General features: G+C 47.6%; 1 long non-coding RNA gene across 1 annotated transcript; it reads right to left on the bottom strand.

Annotated features, from left to right (window-relative positions):
- Positions 1–1,495: 1,495 nt before the first annotated feature.
- LOC131810154 (uncharacterized) lies at positions 1,496–7,016 on the bottom strand. The gene is made up of 4 exons (XR_009345456.1): positions 6,911–7,016; positions 3,684–3,927; positions 2,203–2,345; positions 1,496–2,120 (listed from the first exon to the last, which is right to left on the bottom strand). It is a non-coding gene; the product is annotated as an uncharacterized LOC131810154 (long non-coding RNA).
- Between the last annotated feature and the right edge of the window lie 398 nt (positions 7,017–7,414).

Raw genomic sequence — 7,414 nt, 5'->3', positions numbered from 1 at the left:
ATTTTATTAACTAGGTGTTGAAAATATTAAACATTTAAAAAATGAGATAGAGGGCACCTGGGTGGCTCAGTCACTAAGCAGCTGCCTTTGGCTCAGGTCATGATCCCAGGGGCCTGGGATGAAGGCCCACATTCCTGATCAGCAGGAAGCCTGCTTCTCCCTCCCCCGCTCTCCCTACTTGTGTTCTCTGTGTGTGTGTGTGTGTCTCTCTCTACCAAATAAATAAATAATTCTTGAAAAAGAAAATGAGAAAGAAAAGGATCGACTTCATTGGAATAACATTTGCCTGCTACAAGTTGATTTTTTTAAAGGCAGAACAGTCTCATTTTCTGTTATTTTATTTCCCAAACCATACTAGAATGGAATGAAACCATTAAAATCCTTACTTGTGTTTTTCCCTATTATATCCCTAAAAATATGTAGTTTAATTTAAATATGAAGGAATGAGTGTCACTAACCAAAACTGATTGTTATTCTGAGCACTTCCAACATCTGCCCTAATCCCCTTTCCGATGTTAACCTTTACCCTTAATAAGGAGAGGAAGCTCTAAAGGTGGAGCCCCAGTACTGCCCACAGAAGGGCATTATTTGAAACAAAACTGGTATTTCAACTTTGGTATCAGCCCAAGTCCTACACTCTAATAAGATCTGAGAGGAGTGTCTTGATCTTCCAGGAAGGAGAGGAGTATCCTGATATCAGACCCAAGAATGGGCATATCACCTATCCTACAGAGTACACATGGAGTTTGGATCTGGAAATGGACTCCCTTAAAATGACCTGCACATGAGGATTCTTTATAGAGATTTTTTCAACTACCCTTGGGGACATGGTACCCTACACCCACAGGTGTAGACAAATATTTTACAAGCTATGCTGGGAATGAGGTGGGGAGAGAAATATGGAGGTTGTTATAGGAAGGTAGAAGGTTAAAGGAAGTCTTTGTTTTGTGTTTTTTCCTTTTGTTTTTAAGAAAAAGGTCATTTGTCTTCTGACTGGAAGGATCCATTGGAACAAGAACTTGATATTGGCCCTGGGAGTGGAGTCCTGGAGAGGGCTGGAAGGAACAAATCCCAGGCACAAGGAAGAACAAACCCTAGCTGGGGATGTCTGCTCTTCTCAATAAACCTGCTCTGTCTTCAACTCTTTCTGTGTTTCTTGTACATTTCTCCAATTACCATGTAAATTCCATGATGCCAGGGACTTTTTTGTGTCGTTCGCCACAGATTTACAAACACTCAGGGCAGTGTGTAGCACACAGTAGGTACTGACTAAATATTTGTTGAGTAAATGTCTAAAAACAAATTAAAAATGGATACAAATGTAGGTGTAGATTTGATTGGGTGGTGGTAAGATAAGGGAATTCCTGCACAAAGGGCTTTTATTTTCTTGAAGTGTGACACTAGTGATGAAGTTTTGGAACACAGGTGAGGTTTGGTGGGGTGAGGTCCAGAGCCGATGACCAAGAAAGGATTCTTGAGACGTCTTAGGTGCTAATGGTGGTTTTATTAAAACACAGGGACAGGACCCAAGGGCAGAAAGAGCTGCTCAGACAGAGGCATGGTTGACTGGGAGCTGAGGAAGGTGAGGACAAAGGGGGTGTCCAGAAGGACTGTCATATGCTAAAGAAGAATTTCAGGATAAGGGAGACCTGGTTATTGTCAAGTCAAGGCTGTTTTTGCCTCTAATGAGGGAAAGCATGAAGACAGTCAGGAGTTTCCTGGAGATATGTTACATTCCTTCTATCACACATCCTTGTCAGTGGGATTTGGGCTTAGAAGAAATTCAGTTTTATTACACTTCCCTCCCCCTTAGCCTCCCTCAATTTTATGGAGGGGAGGGTGATGTTAGGGCTTCCGGAAACTGAGGTATGGGTCTCTGGAAGTCAGGCTATTGATGAGAAAGCTTCTTCCTTCCTTGTAAGTCACTAGGACATTCGTAGATGGAGGGATACTCCTGTCCTGCAGGACTGGGATCTCTATCAGTTAAGCATCGTTTTTCCTTTAGGGCAGCCAGGAGTGCATGAGGAATGTTACACATATGGCATGGGGAGAGGGTGTAGGGTGCCAGTTTCTGCTTTGTCCTAAGCTTGCCTTCTGCTCCCTCATCCCTAGGACAGGAGCTGGGAGTGAGGTGACATAGTTCAGAAGAGGTAGGGGTAGGGATTGTTGAGGCAAGTCTTGAAGGAGGGAAAGCAAACTCACCGGAGAGACAAGGGAGTTTGAAGCCAGGGTTGAGTATCCACTGGAGAATTGTGGTCAAGTGTTTTAAAGTACAGCAGGTTGGCTCAGCTGTATGATTCCTTCCTGGTTTCTGGTGCATGCCGCTGGCATTGGTAGAATCATTTCTAAAGAAACAAAGCAAAAGAGGATAAGCCATTCTTTCACAAACGATGATGAATCAAGTTTTGAACATGCTGGGTTTTGAGGCATAGGTGGAACATCAGTGAAATAGCATGAGTAGGTAGTCAGTTACACGGGCCTGGTGGGTAGGAAAGAAACAGATGGTCGTGTATCAGTGGGAGAGATGTTGGCTAGGGAATGGGAGCTGAAACCAAGGGCACAGTTGATATCACTACAAGAGAGGGTAGCTTGGAAGAGAAAGGTTAACTGAACCCCCGGGGAAACCCTGATGGGAATGTCACATGCATTTCTCAGGCATGCCAATGTTGACACAGATTACTGTAACTCCTGGGGGCCAGAAGTCATGTCTTTGAGATTCAATCATTCTCTGCCTCTGGCATAGCGTGGGCCACATTGAAGGTAATTCTAAAATTCATTCCGATTTGATTTCATTGCACTTTTCATTTACCAGAATCTTGTCATGGTTTGCTAGTGTATCATTTTCTCGAAAAGATTAAATAAGGACCATTTTACAAATATGAGATGAATGCCTGAAGGGATTTTGTTTAATTCATTCATTAGCTCGGGAACCACTAAGATGTTACCACCACTTCAAGCAAGAATCTCAAGGCAGACACATATACAATCAGTAATACTTAAACGAATTTGCTTTGATAGATGCAAATAGATATGCAAATAGAATGCAAATGGATGCAAAACTGCCTTCTACCAAAGGAAAGGGGGTCAACTGTACTTCCAGTGGACAAAATTCATTTACATATAGCTAGACAAGATCATCTGCATCCACATCAATTATGTACAATCTATAGAGTTGCAAAATAGCTCAAAGACAAGAAAGGCACAGAATATCCCATAGAATTGGTCAGCCCAGAAGGGTACATGAGACAACACCTGTTTTCCCTTGGAAGACACTATAATCTTTTAGGTTCATTTCAATGTCTTTCGTGATTTTGCCTATGCTTTAAAAGAAAAAAAAGTTACCCTTATCATTCTTATTAGTTTGAAAAAAACTAATAAAATACTAGTCTGTTATAAAATACACATGGAAGAATGTTCTGGCACTATCATACCCAATTTGGGGTACTAACTGATTAGGAAGATGAGGCAGAATTTGGGAGCCTGTAGGATGAGTCTGTTTCCGGTTGGAATGGGAAACATTTAAGAATCAAACTAAATGATCTCAAATCCACTCTGGAATGAAACAGGTTATAAGGAAAATACAGAAGATGTTGAAATGTACCTGTTGGCTCATTGTGAGCTTTCCTGGTCGAATGGAGACCTCTACCATGATGCTTGTCCTCCATGTCCCACCCATCCCATACCTGCTATCCTGGCACCAAAGGGCCACCAGACTTTAGGCTCAGTCTGCAGTTCCAAATGGAAACCCTCTGTTCCCACAGTAGTGGACAGGATGACTCTGGTTGCTGGTGGAAGCGTCAGCTGCTTTAGTCCAACAGTTCAAGAGAGGATCAGAAGAGCATAAGGACGATATTGGAAAAAAATGCTCGGGCGAATTTCCAGAACACAGTATTTCTCTTTGCAATTTTTGAGTGTTCTGTAGCCAACCTGCCAAAAAAAATGTGAAAACTATAAATAGAGAGGAGTGGGAAGGAGAAATGAGGACCTGTCACAGTGCCAGCGAAAATAGGGAACTGAGAATTTTCCAGAGATTCAGAGTCAAAGGAGGTTAATATTTACTTAGAAAAGAAGTCGTGGGCACAAGTTCTAGGATGAAATGAAGGCAAGAGAGGGAAGTTAGGGAATCGATAGAGAGAGAGAGACTTGAAGATAAAAAAAAGTCAACTTAAAGTCTCATTCCTCATTAAGGAAAGTACAGATCAGAGAAGAGGGGAGAGACTGGGATATAGTTGATCGCCGATTGTGTCTGGCTCTGATTAGAAGCTTTGTATCCACTTTTTAATTTCATCTTCCAGCCTGTTTCCTGGATTCCAGCTTCTAATTCCTATGAAATAGGTACCATCACCAAAGACGAGAGTCAAACATGTAACAGTAGTCAAATCTTTAACAGCGCGGACAACTAACTAACCAAAAGCTGGCCTGGGGACCCCTGCAGAGTCAAGTGTTACACGCCCAGTGCCTGGATCGCGAGGCCGTGGTAGGGATCTTAGGAAGGGTTCAGGGTAGGGAGACACACCGCAGGTTCTGGCCAGAGGCTAGTCACCAAACTTTGTGTGGCTGAAGGGGTGTGTACCAGCTGAGTGTCAGCTCCCAGATGAAACTGAGGGAAATGTCCTTTGGGAAGGTTTCCGCTGACTCTCTGCCTTTCCTTCGTCCTCCCCAGGGTGTTCCATTAGCATTTGGGGTCTGGGGTCTTGCCTGTTGCTCCTGGCTTTGGTGGGCCACGCCACTGCCACAGCCAGGGCTCCACGTGGCAGTGAACTGTATGGGGTCTTGACTGTTCCCTCCTGACTCTCAGAAGGAGAACAGGTAGCAGGGATTTTCATTCTTTGTTGGCACCTACTCTCTTCAGCAACCCCAAGATCAGTACCCCAGGCTGCACAAGCTCAGGTTCATGTCTTTAACAAAGGCCGGCAATAATTTCAGAAAGGAATGACAATGAAGGCAAAAAACAGTTCAACTACTCGCTCATCTGGACTTCTAGGGCAGGTGGGGTTCCCAGACAACTTTGTTCTGTCGGTCTGGCACCCTTGCCCCCCCACTCGGTGCCTTGGTGATGAGTGTGGGCCTTGCTGTTTGCGCTGCCTGAATTTGCCCTTGTCGCTTATTAGCACTGTGGCCCTAAAAGTCTGAGAGGCTAAAAGTCATGCCTCTCAGAGCCAATCGGAATAGCTTATTAGACCTATTGATTCTGGCATGGTGGGCCTGTGCGGAAATCTCTCTTCTTCATCCCTCCTCCTTCTCAGTCTTCCCCTCCTCCACCTCTTCCTCCTCCTTCTTTGATGTGTAAACCAAGGTATTTGGGGAGCAGGGAATGATGTGATGTTTGGGATTTACTTTAAAATATATTCCAGACCTCCCCTCTCTCCCAAAAACAAAAATACAGGCACTTTGGGGGCAGTAGAAGGAGGAGGGCCTATGAAACAGTTGGGGAAGCAGAGTGATAAGTACTCGGAAGGGCCGGGATCCTTCTGCTCTACACATTTTGAGAATTTTCATAATAAGAGTAAACAAACAAAGACCAAATAATGAGGCTTTCATTCCCTATATCCAAATGACCACAACAGGGCATAGAATGCACTTTCATAGTTGCTCCCCTGGCAATTTATTCTGATTCTCCAAATAAGATTCCAGCTCTCATCCTACCTGTCATAGTCTCTGGATATTGACTGCGAACGTTTTCCTAAACAAGGCCTTGCCAGGCCCACTGCTAGGGAATGTATTGTTTCAGATTCTGTACTCAGGTTTTAAAGATTTTTTTAATTTATTTATCAGAGAGAGAGTGGGGGAGAGAGTGAGCACAGGCAGACAGAATGGCAGGCAGAGGCAGAGGGAGAAACAGGCTCCCTGCTGAGCAAGGAGCCCGATGTGGGACTCGATCTGAGGATGCTGGTATCATGACCTGAGCCGAAGGCAGCTGCTTAACCAAGTGAGCCACCCAGGCATCCCTGTACTCACGTTTTTTAAAAAAAGTGACCAGTTTCCCGTTTGGAGTGACTCGAATGCAAGACTCACTGCAAGCCATTGTCTTGCTGTGTCCCATCCCTTTCTAAGGACTGCTCATGCTATCTCTGGGAGATCACAGCATTGGGAGGGGCAGCCCAGTCCTGGGCTATTACAGCAAAGCTGCAGCCTGAAGGGCGCACGTGAGATCTGTGGTTTGAGCTGTCAGAGTGTCATGGAGAAAAAAAAGAGAAATGAATCATCATTTGACCATGACATTCCCACTAAAGGGGAGGACAGTGGGAGAAAGAGCAAGGGAAGAGGAAAGAAAAATCTCAAAATAAATGTGGGGTGGACGGCAGGAGGAGGAGGGGGTCTCGGAAATTGGGGGCAGGTGTGGCTATCGAACCAACGCTAGCCACAAACACACGATTCCGCCCATTCTAGAGTGGACTGGACATAAACATGCTCGCACTTCTACTTGTCGGCTGCGTTTTGTCGGCCGGCCGGTAGCGAGGTGATTCTTTAAGAGCTCTGAGAACCCAAACTTGTGGCCGCCCCGCAGCTGAGCTGAAGTGGAGCTGGGAGCGGCCCAGACGACCCGAGGCTGCCAGCTGACCACCTTCCTCCCTACAGATCGCTGGAGCCAAGCTCAGCGGGGGAGAAGCCACGCTCGCGGGTGGGTGCAGGGGCTAAGGGCGGGAGCCGGGTTCCCACAGAGGCCTCCGCGCCCAGGCGGCTGCAGCGGCGGCACCCAGAGACAGGAGGCCTGACACCCGGACGCGCCCCCCTCTCTGGACAACCGGCCGCAGAAGTAAAGGGCCAGCATCCTGCCACGGCTATGCTTCCCCCGGGACAATCTCGGGAGAAGGTCCTGGAAGAGATTCGCAGGCCGATTTTCCGAGGGAAAGGGCGAGGTGGGGAGGGAGCGCCCCTGACCCTCCCCGCCCTCCCTTCTCCCCCTCACCGTGCATCAACAGCGTCGGGGCTGCCCTGCAGAAACGTAGGCGAGGTTGTAGTGTCGCCCTCCGCCGCATGGGGGCAGCATCACCTGCTGGCTCAACAGTAGGGCCTGCGCGCCTCTCTTGGCGGAGGCAGGCGCAGGCGGGCCTGCGGCGTCCTCTTTCATTGGCCGGGCGGGGGCGCTGCCATGTTGGAGGAAGCGGTGCCTTCTGTGTGGTGGAAACGCCGTGGCTTCACTGGTAGCGTCGGGGAGCGCAGCCTCCTACCTTTCCTCCTCGCTCGAGTGTCGGTGCTGAGAGGCGGCAGTCGGCGGGATGGAGAGAAGTAAGATGAACCTGCCCAAGGGGCCGGACTCGCTCTGCTTCGACAAGGACGAGTTCATGAAGGTGCATGCCTGGGCTCTGCTCCCCGGAGCCAGGCCCTGGGTGGCCTGCCCTCCTTGGCCCTCCGGGGCCTCTCCTCGGGCTTCTCCTGCGGGCTTCCTGGGCTGTCCCCGCCCCGGACGGGT

This window comes from Mustela lutreola, chromosome 10 (genome assembly GCF_030435805.1).
Source record: "Mustela lutreola isolate mMusLut2 chromosome 10, mMusLut2.pri, whole genome shotgun sequence".
NCBI lineage: Eukaryota > Metazoa > Chordata > Mammalia > Carnivora > Mustelidae > Mustela > Mustela lutreola.
This window is presented reverse-complemented; position numbering and strand designations above follow the sequence as displayed.